The sequence below is a fragment of the Haliotis cracherodii genome, unplaced genomic scaffold (genome assembly GCF_022045235.1).
Source record: "Haliotis cracherodii isolate W230 unplaced genomic scaffold, xgHalCrac1.p SCAF_11, whole genome shotgun sequence".
In the NCBI taxonomy this organism is placed as follows: Eukaryota; Metazoa; Mollusca; class Gastropoda; order Lepetellida; family Haliotidae; genus Haliotis; species Haliotis cracherodii.
The window spans coordinates 36,618,888-36,631,436 of record NW_027266266.1 but is presented as its reverse complement, the minus strand read 5'-3'; the positions used below and the strand labels follow the sequence as shown (position 1 = coordinate 36,631,436).

At 42.8% G+C, this 12,549-nt stretch overlaps 1 protein-coding gene across 6 annotated transcripts in view; it reads right to left on the bottom strand.

The window, feature by feature from the left end:
• Window positions 1-12,549, bottom strand: part of LOC139456451 (double C2-like domain-containing protein beta) — an 88,383-nt gene that overhangs the window by 65,070 nt on the left and 10,764 nt on the right. Inside the window, exon 1 of one of the 6 annotated variants that reach the window (XM_071238167.1) lies at window positions 2,270-2,301. The exons of the other annotated variants lie outside the window; for them this stretch is intronic. The gene's annotated coding sequence lies outside the window, so the exon portion shown is untranslated. Of the gene's footprint in view, window positions 1-2,269; window positions 2,302-12,549 lie in introns of those variants that run through there. 6 annotated transcript variants of the gene reach the window in all.

The following is a 12,549-nucleotide window of genomic DNA, read 5'->3' as shown; positions in this document are numbered from 1 at the left end:
TAGAAAGGATCTTCTCGTGAACCACTCAAACCACAAGTGGTAATTTGCTGAAATACCTGTGAAACAATTCTTGTTTTTCTCTCCATAAATGACTGATTGTCTAAAACCATAAGCATGACAGGCAAACAACTACACATAAGAAAGATTTACTTGCCTAAAGTATATCCATTGAACATGTTTAACACAGCATGCAGATTCAGTTGGAGAAGCCTTACGTATTCAGACACAATGACTGACCACCTTTAAGAAGTTCCATACGTCTTCAACAACATCGCAAGAAAGAAGATGTGCATTGTCAGACACTACACCAGCCACCATAAACATGTCCATCTTTCATAGAATGTAGTCATGTTACCTATTCCTGTCTCCAGCCATCGTTGTTGACATTAGTTGCCACACTTTCATGGCATCGAATGTTTCCTTTTTCCCCTCGTACTGACATTTATCATGTTATCACAGGAGGCATCTAACATTTAAATGTCACATGCAGAAGAGGCGTTTGCAGTGAGACGTCACTCCGCACTTCTCGTTCAATTAACCTTCCTTGAAACTCAATCACAAAAGCATTGGGTTCATTTGCCATGGAATTGATTGATTGTAATTGTTTTTACAACTCAAAGATGAAACTTGGACCCTGGGGTGTTGAAATGTAAGAAAAATCTTCATTTGTGTTCAGGATAAATAACTGTAAAAGCCTGCGAGTCCTGAGTGGGTGATTACACTTTAAACACACACTATCCATGCAATCAGCAACCTAAGTTATTTTCGGCTGGCTTGTCCTTTTCCCACTTTCGGTGTTTAGCGTTTGGGGCCATTGGTGCAAACATTGGCAGGTACTTTGGTTTAAGTATTCCCAATACACTTCTTTGGTCCAAATTTAATACTTTGAGTATGAAGGACAATGAAGGACTTTGGACACAATGCTATCATGCAGAGGTGAACAAGGACATATAACTGGGATTGCTAGGCATGTGAATGTTTCAATAGGTACTGCCATGTCAACAGGTATTATAGAAACAAGTATTGCTGTGTGAAAAGGTATTGCAATGTGAAGAAAGTACTTCAATGTAAGTATTGCAATGGGACGAAAGTACTTCGATGTGAAGAAAGTACTTCAATGTGAACAAGTATTGCAATGGGAAGAAAGTATTTTGATGTGAACAAGTACTGCAATGTGAAGAAAGTACTTTGATGTGAACAAGTACTGCAATGTGAAGAAAGTACTTTGATGTGAACAAGTACTGCAATGTGAAGAAAGTACTTCAGATGTGAACAAGTACTGCAATGTGAAGAAAGTACTTTGATGTGAACAAGTACTGCAATGTGAAGAAAGTACTTCGATGTGAACAAGTACTGCAATGTGAAGAAAGTACTTCGATGTGAACAAGTACTGCAATGTGAAGAAAGTACTTTGATGTGAACAAGTACTGCAATGTGAAGAAAGTACTTTGATGTGAACAAGTACTGCAATGTGAAGAAAGTACTTCAGATGTGAACAAGTACTACAATGTGAAGAAAGTACTTCGACATGAACAAATACTGCTACGCATGCCATGTGGACAGGTACTACTCTATGAGTGAGTGAGTATGATTTTTACTCTGCTTTAGGAATATTCCAGCAATATCCCAGTGGTTGACACCAGAAATGGGCTTCACACATTGTACCCATGTCAAGATTTGAACCCGTCTTCAGTGTGATGAGAAAACACTGTCACTATTTGAATAAGTATTGCTATGTGCAATTGTATTGCAATGTGAACAGCCAATCCTGTCTACACAAAGAATAGTACTACCACCTTTTATTCTGTCATAGAACTTTACCTTCAGCTAGTTCCCAGAAACTATTGATTCTGCATCCAGTGCCAGCAGATGAGGTGTGCCAAGCATGGCCTATCTGCACACAAGTAAATCTAGAGAGTAACATCATGTTCCTTTTGAAAAGACCTTAAGTTCTTGATACACTGGTCACCAAGTTGGACTGTTTACACGACAGATTGTGAGTCACAAGCCTCTCCGGTTTGACTTGGTTCCCAGCAACCTATTCTGGTTGTACAAGGACATTCAAACTTTTAGTCAGATTCAGTGACTTCACTGGTCTGTTTAATCCAGACTGGACTATATACAGGCCTCCATCATGTAGCTGGAATATTGCTGAGTGTGTACAACAAACAAACCCTAACAACTTATTGTCATCTCCTATATTCCAACTAACCAGCATCAGTATGTATGTAAAGGATCAGTCTCAGGTGGAACGCTCTCTTTTACTCACAATCCAGTATTTATGAAACACCAACTCTCCCAGCAACACTGCTACCATTAGAGACGGACGACTTCACGAAAACTGAAAAGCTGAAGGTCTAGACTCAATTATCTCGCCCAGTCCAATGATTAACTGGGTATGTACAAATAAATATTAACACTGATAGTGAGTGAGTGAGTTGGGTTTAACGCTGCTTTTAACAGTATTTCAGTTATATCGCGGCGTGTCCGCTTAATGTGGGAGGAAAGCCCCAAGTGGTGCAGGTCTCAGACGTTTACCACTTCGGTGAAACCTACGAGCACGGGTATGGTGCTGACAAACCTAGAAACATAATCGGGGCGAACCGGGATTCGAACCCACAATCATAGGTTTTTGGCGTGCCCAAGGGACGCAACTCTGCACAGCGAATCGCGGCGCCTTAGACGACTGGGCCACCCGTGCCGCCCATTAACACTGATAGAAACGATTTGCTGTTATACATGGTTATAACAGACTGACTAATTTCAGCCTTATAGAATTAGTGTATTCCTATAAACATGATAAACAAATTAAAGCCAGAACAATCCAATTATCTGTTTAACAGATGTTGATGGTAACTAAGGAAAAGAGTGTGAGGGTTAGGTGAGTCTGTGAGGCGAGTCTGTGAGGTGAGTCTGTGATGTGAGTCTGTGAGGCGAGTCTGTGATGCGAGTCTGTGAGGCGAGTCTGTGAGGCGAGTCTGTGATGTGAGTCTGTGAGGCGAGTCTGTGATGCGAGTCTGTGATGTGAGTCTGTGAGGCGAGTCAGTGATGCTAGTCTGTGAGGCGAGTCTGTGAGGCGAGTCTGTGATGTGAGTCTGTGAGGCGAGGCAAGTCTGCACGGTGAGTCTGTGATGTGAGTCTGTGAGGCGAGTCTGTGATGTGAGTCTGTGATGCGAGTCTGTGAGTCGAGTCTGTGATGTGAGTCTGTGAGTCGAGTCTGTGAGGCGAGTCTGTGATGCGAGTCTGTGAGGCGAGTCTGTGAGGCGAGTCTGTGATGTGAGTCTGTGAGGCGAGTCTGTGATGCGAGTCTGTGAGGCGAGTGTGCAAGGCAAGTCTGTGAGGCGAGTTCGTGAGGCGGGTTCGTGAGGCGACTCTGTGATGTGAGTCTCTGAGAAGAGTGTGAGTCTGTGAGTTGAATCTATGAGGTGAGTGTGAGGCGAGTCTGTGAAGCGAGTCTACGAGGAGAGTCCTTGATGTGAGTCTGTGAGGCGAGGCGAGTCTGCAAGGCGAGTCGAGTCTGTGAGGTGAGTGTGAGGCGAGTCTGTGAGGCGAGTCGAGTCTGTGAGGTGAGTGTGAGGCGAGTCAGTGAGGCAAGTCTGCAAGGCGAGTCGAGTCTGTGAGGTGAGTGTGAGGTGAGTCTGTGAGGTGAGTATGAGAGGCGAGTCTGTGATGTGAGTCTCTGAGGAGAGTATGAGGTGAGTCTGTGAGGCGAGTCAAGTCTGTGAGTTGAATCTATGAAGTGAGTGTGAGGCGAATCTGTGAGGCGAGTCTGTGAGGTGAATCTGTGAGGTGAATCTGTGAGGTGAATCTGTGAGGTGAATCTGTGAGTCTAGTCTGTGAGGTGAATCTGTGAGGCGAGTCTGTGAGGCAAGTCTGTAAGGTTAATCTGTGAGGCGAGTCTGTGAGGCGAATCTGTGAGGTGAGTCTGCGAGGTGAGTCTGTGAGGTGAATCTGTGAGGCGAGTCTGTGAGGCGAGTCTGTGAGGCGAATCTGTGAGGTGAGTCTGCGAGGTGAGTCTGAGAGGTGAGTCTGTGAGGCGAGTCTACGAGGGGAGTCTGTGAGGTGAGACTGTGAGGCGAGTCTACGAGGAGAGTCCTTGAGGTGAGTCTGGGAGGCGAGTCTGTGAGGCGAGTCTGTGAGGCGAGTCTGTGAGGCGAATCTGTGAGGCGAGTCTGTGAGGTGTGTCTGTGAGGCTAGTCTGTGAGGCGAGTCTGTGAGGCGAGTCGAGTCTGTGAGTTGAATCTATGAAGTGAGTGTGAGGCGAATCTGTGAGGCGAGTCTGTGAGGCGAATCTGAGGTGAGTCTGCGAGGTGAGTCTGAGAGGTGAGTCTGTGAGGCGAGTCTACGAGGGAAGTCTGTGAGGTGAGACTGTGAGGCGAGTCTACGAGGAGAGTCCTTGATGCGAGTCTGTGAGGCGAGTCTGTGAGGCGAGTCTGTGAGGCGAGTCTGTGAGGCGAGTCTGTGAGGTGAGTCTGCGAGGTGAGTCTGAGAGGCGACTCTGTGATGTGAGTCTGTGAGGTGAGTATGAGGTGAGTCGAGTCTGTGAGGTGAATCTATGAGGTGAGTGTTAGGCGAGTCTGTGAGGCGAGTCTGCAAGGCGAGGCGTGTCTGTGAAGTGAGTGTGAGGCGAGTCTGTGAGGTGAGTCTGTGATGCAAGTCTGTGATGCAAGTCTGTGAGGTGAATCTGTGAGGCGAATCGAGTCTGTGAGGTGAGTGTGAGGCGAGTCTGTGAGGTGAGTCTGTGATGTGAGTCTGTGATGCAAGTCTGTGAGGCGAATCTGTGAGGCGAGTCTGTAAGGTGAGTCTGTGATGCAAGTCTGTGAGGCCAATATGTGAGGCGAGTCTGTGAGGCGAGTCTGTGAGGTGAGTCTGTGAGGCGAGTCTACGAGGGAAGTCCTTGAAGTGAGTCTGTGAGGTGAGTCTGTGAGGCGAGTCTACGAGGGGAGTCTGTGAGGTGAGACTGTGAGGCGAGTCTACAAGGGGAGTCCTTGAGGTGAGTCTGTGAGGCGAGTCTACGAGGGGAGTCTGTGAGGCGAGTCTACGAGGGGAGTCTGTGAGGTGAGACTGTGAGGCGAGTCTACGAGGTGAGTCTGTGAGGTGAGACTGTGAGGCGAGTCTGTGAGGCGAGTCTACGAGGAGAGTCTGTGAGGTGAGACTGTGAGGCGAGTACGAGAGGAGTCCTTGAGGTGAGTCTGTGAGGGGAGTCTGTGAGGCGAGTCTACGAGGGGAGTCCTTGAGGTGAGTCTACGAGGGGAGTCTACGAGGGAAGTCCTTGAAGTGAGTCTGTGAGTTGAGTCTGTGAGGCGAGTCTACGAGGGGAGTCTGTGAGGTGAGACTGTGAGGCGAGTCTACAAGGGGAGTCTGTGAGGCGAGTCTACGAGGGGAGTCTGTGAGGCGAGTCTATGAGGGGAGTCTGTGAGGTGAGACTGTGAGGCGAGTCTACGAGGTGAGTCTGTGAGGTGAGACTGTGAGGCGAGTCTGTGAGGCGAGTCTACGAGGAGAGTCTGTGAGGCGAGTCTACGAGAGGAGTCCTTGAGGTGAGTCTGTGAGGGGAGTCTGTGAGGCGAGTCTACGAGGGGAGTCCTTGAGGTGAGTCTACGAGGGGAGTCTGTGAGGTGAGACTGTATTTGTTGTTCATCATGTTCATTGCTGTACTAGCTGCCAGATCTCAGGGCAACATCACTGTCAATATTTATTCTTTGGGGAATGTCAGTTATCACATTGAAATTTACTATCCATATCGTGTCAACCTGAAAATGATCTAGGAAAGATAATTCTCATAAACTAAGAAACACAACTGAGTTATGTAGTCTTGTATTACTGACAAATTTGAATTTACAGAAACATGATAAATACATGTGTTACCTTTCACTCCTAAAAGCTTTTCACAAAGATGTGTCCACAGATATTTCAGTAGTGACTGCAGCCAATCCTGTTTAACGATGACTCACTGAGCAACTCACACCCAAACAGTTCCAGCATGCAAACAACAAGCTCATATCACAGAAACACGACAAAACAAATCTCATGGTACATGATCAGATATCTGCTCCACACTTCATTTCCTGGAAGCATGCAGGACTTCAGCATCCCAGCTCCCTAGGGAGACATGCACAGCCTCAATGTCCACCATCACCACATCGATGCATTCAGAGTGTGCGGAATTGCCCTGTCTGTCCCTTGATACACTGGTAGTTTGGTTGGGAATAGCCAACGAAATTCTCAGTGATCGTTAAAGACAGATAACGATTCTGTTACTAAGAATTAGTCGATGTAAAGCTGGATTTGAAATGACTAGTCAGAGTAAAGGTCAATAAAATGTCCGGCAGTGACTCTTGTACATATCACCTTGTTGGAACTGGGTCAGTAGGAATAGCTGGGAGTCAAAGATTTGCCAGAAGATAAACTCAAGATCAATGAAGAACTAACTGTTTAACAATTAATAAGATTTATTCATTACCTTTTTAATGCATAAAGTTAATTTGGGAAAACATGAAATAAGGTATTTGGCGTAATAAGAACCCTAGGCTCTTAGAAAATTGACAAGCTAGGGCACTCATTAAAACTATAAACAATGAGCATGATGAGTTTTCAGGGATCAAGCGCGGTTGGAGAACAAACTCAGTTTAAACATCAACAAAACTGAAACTTTTTCAGCAATAGTTATCAGGCAATTGCATACACATATGCAATTTCTGCGCTGCTGTTTTCTGTAAAACAAATCTGTAATGTATACAAAGAGTATGGACTATCATGTAAATGTCCGGGCCTTGTAGAGGGTGCTTATAGATCACTTACAGATTGAAGCCATTATTGAAAGTAGGATTCAAAACTCTTGAAAAAATAGGCATTTTCTGTGTCTGATTCATGGTCAAGTGGTTTCTGAGGAGGTCGTGTTTACAGCATGTGCGGAAATTCATCTTGAGAGAATTTAGTAGCATGGTCAGAGTGAAAAGGCCAAATTTAAGCCAAAATGTGAAATACTGCGAAAAAATGGGATGCATGTGTTAAGCCCCACTACTAACTACACAATAAGCATATACCAAATTTCCTGGCATTATAAATAAAAAACGCTGAGAAATGGCCAAAAGAAGTTCAGCTTTCAGTGTGCTTGATGTGTAAAAATAAAATAAAATCCTCTAAAAAATTGAATATAGACAAATAGTAGGTGTTCATGATGTTGAGCCCCCAGACTAGGTGACTAACTAAACATGTACCCGACTTCATTGCATTTGGAACAAAAATGACTGTGTAATGTCAATAATAGGTTCTTCATAAGGCTGCTTTGGAGGCAATGTGGAGCAAACAGATTCAAACATCTTAAACAAATTGGGGCGTATGAAGTTTCACCTTCACTTGCAATCAGGGGAGCTAACAATATCAGTCTGTTTATAACTGTCAGGCATGGGAAATAATGCACTGAGCCAGTAACTGTGAGTCAAGGTCTGATGTTCTACAGCCACACCCCTGCAAATGTCACCGGGTGTCCCTTGGTATACTTTCTGCTATCAGATGCTCTTGAAGTGTACTATGTCTGCGTTACACAGCCATAAGGACAGCCAGTGCCGAGTCAGGCAGGAATAAGGAGAGCCAGTGCCGAGTCACGCGGCAATAGGGAGAGCCACTGCCGAGTCACGCGGCAATAGGGAGAGCCACTGCCGAGTCACGCGGCAATAGGGAGAGCCAGTGCCGAGTTTAACGCAACATTCAGCAATATTCCAGCTATATGACGGCGGTCTGTAAATAATCGAGTCTGGACCAGACAATCCAGTTATTGATATCATGAGCATCGATCCACACAACTGGGATACAATGACATGCATCAACCAAGTCAGCGAGCCTGACCACCTGATCCCATTAGTCGCCTCTTACGACAAACATAGTCACCTTTTACAGCAAGCATGGGTTTCTGAAGATCATCACAAAGGGAGACAACTACTTCCCGTACAAACCAGATTCACAGAAACTAATGTAAAACCATATAAAATCAGGCGGTTTCTGAGGGAAGCTATAGATTTGACACAGTCTGTGCTATCTTCCATTAGCCCCAGGCTAATGTCTTTCTCAACAATTGACAGTAAACATGTTGATTGATTGTCCTTGACACTGTTAATGGGATTAATGGTGTATTTGAAATGAAGAATGCCATTAATCATCTTCCACAAATTTCTCTAGGCTATTCAGAGTTGGCAGAGAAGGATTAACATTTATTTAATTATGTTTCCATAATCATTTTAATTTGGGTGTTCAGCATGTTCAGTTTTATTTAGGTTTGCAGATCTTGTGTCCTTGTCTAGTAGAAGTAGTGGCTGAAGCTTTAATCGTAGCAGCTGTAGGACTAGTAGTAGCTGTAGTAGTAGTAGTAGTGGCTGTAGCTTTAATAGTAGCAGCTGTAGAACTAGTAGTAGCTGTAGTAGTAGAAGTAGTGGATGTAGCTTTAATATTAGCAGTTGTAGAACTAATAGTAGCTGTAGTAGTAGTAGTGGCTGTATCTTTAATAGTAGCAGCTGTAGAACTAGTAGTAGTGGTAGTAGTAATAGCAGCAGAGGCTGTAGTAGCTGTGGTAGTAGCAGCTAGTAGTATCAGTGGTAATAGTAGTAGGAGTAGTAGGAGCAGTAGCAGCTGTAGTGGCCGTAATAGTTGTGGTAGTAGTAGATTTATGCAGATATTTAAAATACATGATTAGATTGTATTGATTACAAAGCTTTAGGTATTTTTTCAGAAAAAAGGGAAGTGATTCCAACAACAAAAATAATCATTAGCCTTATCTCCTTGTATGTTCAGTGTTTACCATGTGGACACTGACGTGTATCATGTATATGTGATCATGACATACATCTGCAACTCCACTATGTTAATAAGTCTGTTGTTGTAGGGATAGCAGAGTTTTCACGGATCACAAGTACAACGAAATTATCATTCTAGTTTGATTTGTTTGGGTGCCATGTGGAAATTACGTATGGCTCTCCAGAAGCACATTAAGTCTTCATGCTCATAAACACAACTGATGTACAAAATACATTTGGAGGTCTTCAGCTATGACATGATTAACCCTTTCCACTCTTTAAAATTAAGCATAATCGTCATAACCATGATAACCCAAATGACACCAAAGATCTTTTTAAGGGGTCTCAAGATTCAAATACTGCAGCATCAAACTCACCCACCCCCCACCCCCCACCCCCCACCCCTCACCCCTCAATAAACAACCAAAAAACAGACAACAACTTAATTTGGACCTATCATGGGCATCAAAAAGGATAGTTTTGCACTGATGCTTCAGGCCACAATTTTATGTTTCATGGACTTATTCCAGCTTTTCCACACAAGGTACGTCAAAATGAAAACAAAAATTAATAGCTATGTCAATCATTCATTTACTTATTTGAAAAACATTCTGCCATGGAGTTAAAACTGCAGCTGGCTTCTTGAATCACTGATAGTGAAGAAGACATGGAATTCATATATAACACTTCTTTAAGGGTCTATTTTACTAGCAGGAGAAATAATAAAAATACATATTTATGTTTAATTTATTTCTTCACTGGCTGCTTTTCAGTCGGGGCGGCAGGCCCCTGAAACAAAAAATTAAAAATGTGTGGCCTAATGCTTATAACTATCATGTTTTACTGTAAAAACACCTTTAACATGTTTAAGGATAGATATTAAAAAATGCACTTTAATATAGTATTAAAATACATCACTGCAAAGTCCTCATGGTCCTAAATCACCAAAACGTTAAACCACAAATATTGTTATACGTGTATAACCAAACCTTTTCAAGAATTATCTCTGCTGAAACAATGTTTAGTCCAACATTAATGTCATGTTAGCGACAGCTTAATTTGGGGTGTCTGAATATCGGTGTAAACAAACCTTAATCCCCATTATCCTGCAAAAATAAACCATTACCCTAAAATAACGTTGTCTACACCATTTAATTACTTCTGTAATCAATAAGTGCCGGCGGACCCTAATTACTGAAGGCTAAAAATCTAAAACAATAGGATATCACTTTCCAGTTTGACAGTGTCAAATGTCAAAGGATACTGAATTGTCATTCAATTTACACATCTTAATGTTCTAAATAGTTCAAATCTTATAATGATATTCATCAAAATGTTAACCCCAAATATTTTTGGTCCATGTAACCTATTGTTGTTGTGATTGGTCAACTTCCCACCACCAAGGGTATATCATGTATACATGTAAATAACACCCAAAGCCAAACTCATACTCAAATGAAAGGAAAGTTGAATTTGCCATCTTGCGCCTCAGACTCAGTCACATAAAGCACTATGACAAGGTTTGTCCATCTTGCAATCAGGCTGAGTCCATTGCTCTCTTGTTACTGGAATGTCAAGGCCATGCCCAAGGCTGGGCTAGGTTAAAACAAGGATTGCTGTTAGATCTGCTATCTGTCGCAGATCTCTTAAAGCCAAGAGATGCAATAGCGAAGGCCAGACTAGCTCTATTTCTGAGAGATGGACAGCTACTCATATAAACAGAGCAGCCAAAGATAAAAATGAAATCATATCAATATACAAAAAAAGTAATCATATCAATACAAAAATAGAAATCATATCAATACAAAAATAGAAATTATTTGAATACCAAACTCACAATAGATATAAGTACCCTACTCACATTCCAGCTATTTCAGGGTGTGATGACTGTCAACCAAACCAGACCACCAAATCCATTTAGTCAACTCGTACAACAAGCATAATTGATGGTGTTATCAATGAAAGCAGTAAGGGCGAATCGATACATCGGTGCACCGGTGCATCGTGAGTTGTAATCAGATGATACAATACACAAGGGCTGGCTATCAATATGGATCATTAAGAGCTATAATCGCTAACTAAGTACAGTGTTGTGTGAATCACAAAAAGGATCACTGGTAACTTTAAATATTCAAGACCACAATTGTTTTCAATCAGGAGGAAACATAGTTTCATATACAATTGGACAGGTGACAAGGCTTGTGGTATTCTACAATTGATAGCTTTTGAACAGATAAATAGCCACGGCTTTGACATGTTAGATGAAATATCAACCCCTAAGTAGAACTCCATATTTCACATGTCTGTCTCACACATGAGCTATGACATGTACAATGTGCCGCATGTATCGGAACTCGGAAGTCATCTGTCAGAGGGGGACAACCATTGCTCGTCAGATTCCACTGGTTTAATTGCTGGTGGTTTGTGCAAACTCAAGTAATCAAGATGAATCTGAAATTCAAACCTGTGACCAGCAGTTCCTGACATAACTAAGGGATGCAACTCTTCGCAGCCTATTAGACTACTGTCAACATCGGTGCTCCATATACATATGGTGTTCAAAAAGAAGAGTGGAAAGTGAAAGATTATGGTTTCCCTACTCCTCGATGTACCCCTCTAACATTGTCTAACAAACTACCTCTACGTCAGTGAAAGGTCTTGGGAGAGGGCTCATGAGGTTTGAAACATCCCCATGGAAAATAACAAATAGACCCCATTGACATATTAAAGTCCCCCAAGTTATTGAGATACTCCTGGTCTGCTTGCCAAGAAGCACACTGGAGACATGACCACCATCCCAGCTGAACTGAACAGTATGGAGATGTGAGCAAGAACCTCGCTGAATAATCCTAGATCCACCGGCTGTTTGGACATTGCAACCGATAATTTCTCCAACAGAGAAACAGATCAATGGTATTTGAATCCTTTCATAAGCACTGATTCCACTCTAACAATGACAGTAATAGAAGCAGTGGTCAGGAAACTGGCATGATAAACTACTCGTGACGAGCAAGTGTCCTCGCCACACAGCACGTTGCCATCAAAGGGCCACAAACCCGAGAGGAGGGATCTCCACACACGGAACTGCATTGACACCTCTGTAATCAAATCCCCATGGAATACTATTGCATTGAGTGAATATAGTCTGGTTGAGATAGAAATATCCCAGAGAAGTGGTAATTATTGTTACTCTATTATACAGGATGTAAGTTCTGGATGTGTTCCAGATGCCTTGTGGGAAAACTGGGATTGAATGTGTAGGTCTTCAGTCACTCATCTTGTGTCAGACCTTGTGTCTGTAACGATAGGTTTAGCGATATGTTCCAGTGTTTTGATTGGCTGGTTCAAACACTAGGCCCGAATGGCTTTAAGCTTTCATTTTTCTCTGTCGCATGTGGTAATAAACTTGGCATGGTGTCTGGGAAATGAAAGCAGACAAAAGGATCAAGTTTATTGAATTGTTTTGACAGAATTTGGTGTCCCTTTCTGTGCACTGACGTCACTTAGAACATGTCAATGCTACGTATATGATATATCAGGGTTGTTCATTGATATTTGTTTTGTATTTAAAGTTATTATTCATATGCAAATAATCGCCTTCATAAGTAACATTTCATACTTTATTCGTAACATTTGACTTTGATTGCCGCTGGTGATCTTTATTGATGTTTTTGTTACCAAATGTTTGCCCATAGAACCCCGTATGAGTTGACTAAATGGATTTGGTGGTCTGGTCTGGTTGACAGGCATCACCCCCTGAAAT